Consider the following 11,937-nt stretch of genomic DNA (forward strand, 5'->3'; position numbering starts at 1 on the left):
CACTGACTACAAAAATTACAGGAAATAGAGTGTTAAGTACACTCAAAAGAATGAAAAATAACAAAGTAGCAGGAGAGGATGGGTTACTTGTGAAATTTTTTTGAGGGTTAACTTTATTTTGGATTTGGGAACTAACGGGAGTCTAAGACAAAGTATTTAATAAAGCAGAGGTAGTGAAGGAGTGGGAAATGGCAATAATATTCCCTATACACAAGGCAAACAATGAGAACGAGGTCAGAAACTATGAAGGGGTAGCTTTATTAGATATAGGATATAAACTATTTACAAATTTATTAGCTGTCAGACTGAAAAATTGGTTGGAAGCTAATAAAAATTAAAAGAAAGTCAAGCAGGATTTGGGGAGAACAGGAGTACCAGGGACCACATATTCACACTAAATACGATAATAAATAATAAACTAAAAAATCAAAGAAGCCAAATATACGTATGCTTCATAGACTTCAGAACAGCATTTGATAATGTATGGTAGTAAATTTTTAAGAATAATAAAAGATATATATAGGAGTAGAGAAAATGAGGTAATAACTAAAGAATATATCACAAAAAAATCCAAGACCAGGTGCCGAGTTAGACAGGGATTGAAAATTAAGGGTGCCCCCTAATCCCGAGAATATTCAGTACTTACTTTGAGGACTTGAAAGATGAGTGGGTCAGAAGAATCGAGGGGCTATTACTAAATAAGCATTGCTAATTATATAGTGTTTGTGTTCATACGGTTTTAATGTTTATTAGAACTTCTCCTTTAGAGCTCCATCTTTTGTTCTCGTTGACTGTGACTCTCCAGTATCAATCATTATTTTTATCCATTTTGTTCTCCCATGCACCCACATATTGCACTTGTCTGTAATATGATCACATCAAATTTATTTAGGTAATTTTTGGCTTCAGTCTTTTTAATACCTGCTGTACTCCATAAAATGTGTTAAACTAATATTAATTGTCCATAGTGTTTTATTTTATCTAATTTTGTAATGTTCAAAGTATTTTCTAGAAAATCAGTGTTATTATATGTATAGCTACATTCTAATTTCAAGGCCTAATTCCCGTGCTAAATTTTATAATACGGTAAGACGCGTTCTTGCTTGGTTCGAAGAATCCTTAGCTTTCATTTGCTTGATGGTAACATTCCTTTGTGAAGATTAACTATTACCTGTAATTTTATCTTTACGATTGCTTCTACATTATATTACCCGTATTACTTATACTACTGATGTAAACATTGTACTTTTACTTATTTTCCCTGCGAGGCAGCTTTATCGATATTATTATTTAGTCTACGCACAACTAGCTTTGCGAACGCTTCTAGCTCTGCTTACTACTGAAGTACATTTGCAGCACTTGCGTAACTTATTGCTATGCTGAGGTTCAGACGCATTGCTGAATCTATTTATTATTGCTTACATTAATTAAAGTTTTGCTTATTGCAATGTTTAAAAATTGAGTATTTTCTTATTACTTACCCCATATCTTGATCTATGATTTGACACGAGTACTTCGGTTTATCCGGCGCTCCCTTTTTACACATATAGTCCACTCAATATTGAACCAAATGATTTTTACACTCTCTTATCCCATATTAAAACTTGCCTTTCTTTCCAAATTGCCTATCTTTTGTCCTTTTTTTTTCCTGTACAAAATCTCCCTTTAGTTCGTCCTATGCCCACCGTTTCTCGTTAGTTTTCATTTCAAGATATCCTCTGTGCACCTTATTCCTTTTCTTTTTCTACTTCTCTTTTTTTTTTATCCACGTTGATATTTCTTTTTCTCCTTCTGTAAGATCGTCATCTAACCATAAGTTAAATCCTACAAATTTTCCTGTGTTCCTCAAAATATTTATTTTGTTTTCAAGTGTTCCTAGTTCTACTTTCATTCCACCCCTGATTGCCCATATTTCAACTATTTGCGCGTTTATGTCTATCCTATTATATGATGAATCTTTTAGTTTTCTTATTATGTCCCTCTCAACCGTGCGGATACCCCTAGCAAAAATATTATTTTTTTCCTTTTCTCTCTTCCTTTTTTCTCATATTTTAGTTCTCGTTCATTCATAGCTTTTGGCTGTCTAGACCCATTTACACCATTTGCTCTATTTTCATCCACTTCAGATTCTTCTAAGTTGCAAGAATTTTATTCTTGGTCTTCATTGTTTTCACTTGACACTACATCGACTATTTCAGGTTACGACATGCTATCGATAACCCTACTAGCTAGATCTAGCCCTGTACCTGTCCCGGTATCTACACTATCCCTCGAAAAGTTGTTTCCCTGACCTGTAAAATCATGTGAGACAAATGTCTCTGATCTGTTACTTTTTTCGATAACTCTTTTCTGTGACTATAATCTCTAACTGCCTGCCTATATTACTTATTTTCTGTCTCAGTTTTATATTTTCTTGAACTAATTTTTCAACAGCTTTTATCGCGTATCTGCTATTTATTTCTTGCTTGGCTTTTTTTACTTTTTTCTCTTTAATTAAAACTTTAACTTCTGTATTATTTTACACTCAACTATCTCACTTTCACCATAGAATACATTGCTTATGTCGCTTTCGAATTTTGTGCGCCTAACCTTACTTATTCTTACCCTTTTGGTCTCTTCGTTGTTTTCTTCGCGCTGACCGACTCTGATGTCTTTACCTGCGTAGGAGAAGGTGGGGCACACTCGATATAGTAAAAGTAAATGCTCGTAAAAAACGTAAAACGAATCAAAATTTAAAAAGCACTAATAGATAGACTGACCGCTACTACTCATTAATTGATTGGTTAGAATGCCATTTTTAATGGTATAATAGATATTTCGTCAATTAAGTAAAAAGTAAAAAATTGGGTCAGTGTTTCCGCCAGGAGGGCACACCGAGCCCTAGGATCAGATGTAGAATTTTGATAACTGTACACAATGAGTGAATATATATAGTAATGATTTTACTTGATACACAATCTGAATTAATTTATTTTTACTATAGCGTACGTATACAACATTTAATTATGTAAAAATACTTTTGCTTCTTTTGATTTTACTTTTTCAAATTGTCCTCTTCAAGATAAACAACGAATATTTCATAAAATGATTTTTAATACTATTATTCATGAATATACACCCGTTTTTATCTAAGCAGAGATATCTTTTTTTTTTTTTTTGATTCAATTTTTTATGACGTACCCTATTATAAGCCTACTTTCCTTATAGTTCATCAATTTTAATGATATAGAGAAAAGAATACAAGAACATTTTTTATTAATAAAACGTGAATCATAATTAAGGATAAAAAAATTACTCTTGAGTGAGAGATTTGAACCCACAACCTTCTGATTCGTAGATTATTGCTCTGCCAATTCGGCTAACGAAGGAGACTACAATTTCATTCACCCTTAATCTTTATTTATTTATGCTATGAGTAAACTTTTTCGCCATAATTTACGTTCAATTAGTTGAGTTTCATGCAGTGGAATTGGAGAGGTTAGGTATGCAGCATAAACAGAGCTGTTGACTAGAATGTGTCCGTCCCACTAGCTGTGGCGATAAATGCCCCACATTTTTTTTTTTTTTTTTTTTTGAATTAGCGATGGTGACTTTCAGTTGCAGTTAGAAAAAAATTTTAATAATTTGTGTTGAAAGTTAAAACTTCCAACTTTCGATTAAACATATTTTCAAATCTATTTAAGAGTTTCTTCATGTTTTTCCAGACGTTTCAAAAATGATGCCACATGACAACATTAACCTCTAAATTTGTCCTTTTTTTTCTAAAAAACTACGTAATTTTTTAAAACTTTTTTGTGCCCAACAAATACCTTATGTTTACTGCTGCCAATAAAAAAATAAAGAAGCATTCAAAAGTAATTAAATATTAAATAAAGTAGGTGGCCCCTTCTAACTGCCTGGCTCCGTATACCCCACCTTTCCCTACCTGTCACTGTGTCTCGTAGTGTCGTTGTGTTTGTCACTGCCGTCACCGTTTCTTGCTTTTTACAGTTTTCCTTCAAACTCCTCTCCTCCTTCCCTTAGTCCGTCCTTTTCGATGTACGTAGCAGTCTCCATCATCATTTATCAAGCTGCAGCTGATGATGCCCTCGTGTACTCATCATCTGCATAACTCGCATGAACTTCTGTCTTTTTCGTACTAATCAACGATTGCTCTTTTCCCTGGCCTCTCAAGCACCTTTTTTTCTTAGACACGCTGCATACTTCTGACTCTTCGGACCCTGCTCTCACCTCTCTTTTCTTTTTTTCTTTGTGTTCTCTGCCTTACTTTAGTACCCTTTGTATTTGATTTTGTTTAAGTGCCGGCTCTATTTGAGTCCCGTTATGTAGACTGACACTTGGTGCGTCTGACGTTATGTTTACTGCAAGGCTCAAGGCTCCCTGTCTCTTTTTGATGTGAAACATCTAATGGCGCGCTTGGGGGTTCGACCGAGGCGATGAAGCGACCGTGTGATGGCACGATCTCTTGTTTAACTCGTGTCGGCTCTACTCGACTCGGCTCTCTGTCTCTTTCTCCACACGATTACTGCCGCCCCTCTCTCGTTTGTAACTCTCTCTAATAATTAAATATAATATCAATTACATATATATATATATATATATATATATATATATATATATATATATATATATATATATATATATATGACGTATGTGTGTGCTATATAGATATGATATTTAGTTACATATGTATGTAACGTATGTGTGTGCTATATATATTCGTAGCATATACATGCGCCCACATATACATTATAAATAATATATGTGTGTAAGTAAGATTTTCAAATTTTATTGACTCCGAAAATCGAACCCATATCCGTTGGATTAATTGTCAGGGACCTTACTGATTGTGCTACGCAGCACACGATCTGAGTTTTGTTTTTATTACATATGGATACCAACCGAGAAACTTCTGAATGAGAAAATTAATCGATAATTGGGCGTTTTTTATATGATAAATAGTTCAGTCCACCGATTGTAAGATAAACAGGTACAATTATTTTTGAGTGATCTATTAATGTCGAAATTGTGTAAAATTGTGTTTAACAGTTCGTTTTTCTTATATCTTTTAACGGTTTGATATACAGAAAAAATAAAAATACCAGCTTGTAGGGCAAACAATTTTCTATCAATTAGCACTTTTGATTTTGTTTCGACAAGCGCAAAATAATGAGAAAAAAAATGAAAAAGGCTATTTGGCAGCACCCCTGTAAGAGTAAATCAGATAGAAAGAGCCATTGATCGTCTGCTGTCGCACTCCCTCTCTCTCTTTCTCTATTGTACTCATAGAGGTCGGCCTTTTTCATTGCTTTTTTTAATATTTTGCGCTTGCAGTAAATGATGAATTAATATTAAAATTAGTATCATTTTTTTATCATTGTTAAAAAATTTCTTCTTTGTACACAGGATTATTTTAAAATATCAATATTCGACCAAGTTTTCCCGGGGTCTTTCAATTGTATTTATTCAAACTCCATCTTAATCCGTCTTAAGTAAAGAGCTAACAGCCAATGAAATTTGCGAATGTGCGCAACAGTAAACAGGTTTCCGAAAAGAGACAGAGAGACAGAGAAAGTAATACACACAAATGTTCATTAAGGACGATCTCCGGGTATAGTAGTTTTCGTAAGAATTTGCTGAAATTGAAATATGTGTGAAATGAAAGTGTTATTTACACATGTGCAAAATTTCAACAGGTGTTTCCTTACTAAACTGTGAACTATTCAGTCTTAAAGATTGTCGATTTAACAGTGAAGTATATCTATAGCTATAATTTTGGCGAAAAAACGCACATTTTCGAGCATAACTTAACGAATTTTTGCAGTATTTTCCCCAAAAAATTTCATGTAATAAACAAATTCCTAAGGAAAAAAGTGAGTACAAGTCTTATAGGCCTTTCCATATTAATTATTGAGTAACAATAATTTTAATAACACCTCATCTGGCCTCCGCCGTGAGAGAAGCAGACGCCCCAAGCAACTTGGCAACACTGCAACATCCTGTTACTTACTGAGTACAGAACAGTCAGACGACGGTCACGAAAAAAAGATCAACTCCAATTTGCCCAAGTAAACTTGCATTTATAAGTTAATAAATAAAATAATAAATACATGCTAATAAATAAATAATTGTACGGCAAAAAATCGTGTTGGTATTTTGTTTGTAGGAGTCATCAACTTCTATGAAAAATCAATATGCATATACGATAATTTTTGCTTTATTTTTGAAAATTAAATAATTTAATAGAACAGGATGCATATAATAAAATTATCAAAATAATATCGATGAAATTCTTTAACTTTTAAATATTGAAGGAAGACTACAGTTATCTTAAAATAATAAAATTAAAAACAAAAATGATATAAAAACAATATTTTATATAATTTGTTTAAGTATTGTATTTACGCATAAATATCCAAGCATTTAAAATAACTGAAATTTAATATTACATTATGAACATTTTCATGAATACAAAAAAGCTTACTAGTCAACATTAATTACATAGATTTTCTTTTAAATTCACAGACTGCCTTTATAATTTTTTTATCTTTAGTTATTTTAACTTTTTTATGGTCATTTATTTCAGAAAAAGTATTAATTATACCTTTATCTCCTTTATCTCTATAAATTTGTAATAGAGATTGACAACTAATTTTGTGTAGCGCAAGTCTTTTGAGCATTACTGTGGAAATCACATTATTTAATTCAGATACGTACTGCAAATTGTCATTAATTGTATTCGATTCCAATAATTCGTTTTGGTACATTCCTATCATTTTAAAATTATCAAACAACTGGTTTTCAATGTCAAGTACAATCATGAGATTTTGCAATATTGTAACATCCCAAGTATCGTCGTGAAAATTGGCTACATCTTTGACTTGTAAAAAATCCTTGGCTAACTTTTCCAAAGTGAATTCGCCAGTCCCTTTTCTTTCAGGAAATTTTTTTTGAGTAACTTTAGTGTGTCAGAAAATCCTTGAATCATTTTGAAATCAGCAATCATGTTGTTGTTGTAAATAGGTCTTAGCAATCGAGGAGAATCAAAGCTCACATTGTGGGCTATTAATAAGACATTTTCATTGGGAGATCGCGAAAATAAAAAATCTCTAAATAAACTCAATGCTTCGGTTATTGTCAGAGTTTCAAGACGTTGATTTTGTAAATATAAATCATTGTTTCTGTGAATAAGGCCAGTAGCTTTGGAAGCACCAACAGAAATTATTTTTTTCGATTGAACGTAGACGTTAAATAAATTATTTTTGCTTTTTGCAGCAATTTGCAAGATCAAAGCATTGCCTTGTAATCCAGTCGTTTCAAGATTGAAGTAGATAATATCACAACCGTTTCGAATTGATTTTTCAACTTCTCCGCTGACACAGATTGTTTCGATAGGAGTAGCAAAACCACATCCACTTTTGTACATAATACCCTCTGATTTCTCTTTATTTTTCCTTAAATTTTCTCATTTTTTTTTGCAATTCTATCCTTCTCAATTTAGAATGTATTTGTTTGATTTTCTGTGCGCGTTTGAATTTTCTTGAATGATCTCTTTTCACGTAATTAAGTGTATTATCACCAATTGGCAAGCCTAACGATTTTTTATACTCAATAATACAACTTTCACCATCATTTTTTGAGCACACGCTATCAGCAACTCTAAAATTACAAGTTGCTCTTCTACTCAAGCATGTATTTTTGTGGGCTTTGTGTGAAACTATATTGTTAAAGCTTTCATTCGCTTGACTCGAGGCAGCCACTGAGAATTCATGCGAATTGGCCAAGTATTTTGCAAAAAAATCAACTAGTGCTTTATATAAAGCTTCATCTGTAAACTATACGGTATGCTTTTTGATTGATTTGCACCACATTCCACAATTCTCGTGTCTCGCAAATAAATGATCTGGCAATGTTTTTATCGTTTCAGCCAAGTTCTCACTTTCACCTTTGTTCTGGGATACGGCGTATTTAAAAAACATTTTTTAATATGCGCAATAGCTCCATTTCTCTTCAATTGAATAAATGAATTGCACATTTTGTATAACTCGTTACTGAAATTTCTTGACAAATGATTTTTGTCTGCTAGTTTATAGAATGTTGTGTTTGGATCGTCTTTTTTTACAGCTGTGATCATCGAGCTGTCTTCATGGCCAATGATAGCTCGAACTTGCAGACCAGCATCATGTAAAATCCTACTATGGTTCATTAGTTGCACTCCAGCATCCGCTTCCATGGCTTTGGCACTACCTTGAAAATTGAGGCGACAATCGTGCTTACTTTTTTGGTGGCCTTTTTCACATTTGATGCATTTCCTATTCCTTGTAGCATAGTCAAGTATTTTTCCAGAAAGAAATCCAATGATAACGCTGTAGCCATTTAAGCTATTGTAGCTGCGGTCAGTCCCACGCTTACTCCATCCTATGTCATAAGAAATGACGATATTAATTATGTTTGATAAAGCTAAATCAAAAGGAGAACTATTCGGGTTTGGCCCACTCTTTAAAGATAAGGAGGCATAATGGATGTTCATGTTTGGATGGATGTCAGCAGAAATTTCAGGAGGTCTGAAAAATTTGAGAAGGATTTGTTTTAAATATTGTAATAATAAGCAACATTTTTTGTATTGAAACTGGAAATATTTCAAGTATATTGTATCAATTTTATTTTTAACTTGTAGGATTAAAATGCGAATAACATGATCGTATGTATAAAATAAATTATTTTACGTAATTGAATTGGAAATAAGAATCATAATTGCAGCAAATCTAATAAACAATATCAATGTGACGATAAAATTCATTAGTCGACCTCACTTCTCAATGAAATAAAATAAAATAAATACTGAAAAAGTCAGCACTAAAAAAATGTATACAAAAAAAATCTTACAATTCTTCACACAACTCCTTGATCTTTAATATTACCAATTTACGTTCTTGCATTGCTGCTCTTTTACAGCTATTTTGAGCTTCTTCTTCTATAGCTTTTCCAACGATACTTTCATAACGTTTATATAAATCATTGGTCACATTTGGACATTCTAAACAAGCCAAAATTTTATTCAGAGCTGTCTGACCAACGCCTGAATGCACAGCTCCTAAAACCAATATTTTGAAAATCATGAAATACGTTAATAACTATTAACTACCAATTTGATTTTTACATTACTTTAGAACAATAATTAATTTTAAAAATTACCAAGGGCCAACGACGTATTTACGTTTGAAATACTATTATCCAATTTTGCAGTGTGCACTGTTGTGCTGTTTTCACATTTTTTACACTCGATTGTTAAAACAGATTGGACTCCGATGAAGTTTTCTCCAACGATGTTTTGTAAACTCAAAATATCTTGACACTTGGAACATTTGAGATTTTTTGCTAACACGTTATACTCTATCATGCGTATGCCTTTACAATCGAGATACTTTTTTTCAACCTACTCTAGGACTTTCTTTTTCTTCGCTTCTGTCATAGTTTGATAAGCTTTAGCGTTTTTAATTGCTACTTTTTTCTTCACAAATCTACCGTTTTTTAAATTTCTTACTTTATTCGGCATTTCTGTTGTCGTATACATAACCTGATTGTAAATGTAAACACAAGTAGAAAGTCTCTATACTCGCCTCGCGGCACCTAACCCTAACGGCCAGAGTACATATATATAGTAAGATCGGTGGCGATATGTTGCAGTGTCGCTAAGTTTCTTATGTGTCTGCGCATCGTCTACTCATGCAACGAAAAAGAGATTCTCAACTTACATCAATTTTGATTGAGAATCACTGGTCCCTGAGATCGTCCTTAAACTAATGTATGAACCTATGTTTAGGTAGGTAGTAGTATGTATACTCTTATATAAACTCTTCGCCGTGTATTATTGTTCTTTCTCGTTCTTGTTGTATGTACGTTAATAAAAAAAAATATAATCATGATTTGCTTTTTCCTGAATGTATTGTATAGTATTGTAACTTTATCAAGGCCTTGTAATTAAAACATGTTTAGCCCTTAAAAAATTAGTACAGTAAATATATTTTGAACAGGTGAAAAATTAACATGTTTATCTTACGAGTAAGAATGCGAGTATAGGTATAATTAAGATAGTAAAAAATAATCGCATTTGCAGATAATAAAATATAAAGAAGAATTAAATATTACATTATAAGAATACGAAAGAATAATCAAAAAATAACCAAAAAAAAATGCAAGAGTAATAACGATTGTATTTACAATAAAAGTTCAATCACGCAGTATCCAAATCAACTAAAACGTGGTTAGAAACTTGAAAATTTTCATTGCTTACTATGTTATTAAAACTATAACTATAATAACAACTGTTTTAATTTTTATTATAATGAAAAATAAACATAATTTTGACTTAAAACTAATCTTATACAATCAAAAAACAACAGGTTCCAGACCCGAGTTGACTCTTTCCTTATTTATTAATACATGCCAAAGTGTACTTTTGAAAGAGTTTATTTGGCGGCTTTTAGGCGAAATTCTGACTAATCTGCGCAGTACATTGCTGTCACTTACTTGAATAAATTGACTTGAGATATACAGCGGTCGGTTTCGAGAAAAAGCAAAAGATCCAAGAAAGTAATTCCGTCTACTGTCCACATGCAGCCAACCGAGAGCCAGCGATATGAAGTAAAGCGCTCAAAGCGAGGCAGATTCCCATAGACAAGTATCTAATCTGTAATATTCACTGATAAAATTACATGTTCGTAAACAAATTGTCTTTTTAATAAAAAAGTATGAAATGAAGATTATTTAAAATCAAAAAAACAAACACTTTTCTTACCTCGCGCGTTTTTAAGAGGCTAGTGTGCGCTTGGTAGAAAAAATAGGATTTACTACATAAGCGTTATTGCTCCGTGGCTGCTCTACATCCCTCGGGCCCTGTTTCGCAGGTCCCTCAAGCCGCCAAATAGGCCTGGAGACGATGGCACTTAGTGTTGGTTCAGTAGAGGAGCGCTTCCGGCAGCTATTACGTCAGGTCTCACTTGAGGGAAAACCTTCCCTAATTTTGAATCGTATGCGTGACTTGGAAACTGGATATGGGGACGATATCCTCAGAACAGTTTTTCTTGAGCAGCTTACCCCCAGTTGTCGCGCTGTCCTGTCTATCCGTAACATTACCTCGTTAAGATTATTAGCAGAGGCGGCTGGTTTTTACGCCTCGACACTACCCAACAGTTCGCATGTTTTTTCGGTAAGAAATAAGACCACCATAGACAAACAGGAAGTTTCCTTTTCCGATAGCAATGCCTTTGCCTTCCTTGAAAAACTTTCTCATAATATTGATGACCTCAAAATCCAAACGGACAAACTCATGGGAGTTGGTTGTCTCGATCGCAGCCGATCCCGGTCCCGTCGTTGCAAAACAATCATCGCTCTTGCAGCAAAAGGATTAACAGAAACTCCCAGAACATAAGTCAGAGTAACAACCAAAATGACTATTTTGACAAAAACCTTTGTTTTTACCACAACAGATTTGGCGACAGGGCATTCCGCTGCCAAGGCAACTGCTTCTGAAAGTTAAAGTATACAGAAAACTGAACTCCTCTCGGTGGAAGCTGCGAGTGAGGTTTCAGAGGAATTAAAACGCTTCCACGTTCGTGATGTCTTTTCGGATTTTCCCTTTCTAGTTGACAAGGGAGCAGCAATTTCATTGCTTCCCAAGACTAATCCAATCGCTAAGCCCTTGAACTTTAAACTTTTTGATGCCAATGACACTGTCATACACACTTTCGGTGAAATCGACCTTTCTCTAAATCTTTGCTTAAAATGTCATTACCCCTAGAAATTTCATTATGCTGATGTTCCAAGCACAATTCTTGGCGCCAACTTCCTAAGTTCTTTTTGTATTATAGTTGACGTTCGAAGATACAAAGATCATCGATCCATACTCAAACACGTACTCGATTGGTTGTTTTAAAG

The sequence above is a fragment of the Copidosoma floridanum genome, unplaced genomic scaffold, assembly GCF_036245765.1.
Source record: "Copidosoma floridanum isolate Cflo_tuat_1 unplaced genomic scaffold, Cflo_Japanese_pri ptg000040l, whole genome shotgun sequence".
Classification (NCBI taxonomy): domain Eukaryota; kingdom Metazoa; phylum Arthropoda; class Insecta; order Hymenoptera; family Encyrtidae; genus Copidosoma; species Copidosoma floridanum.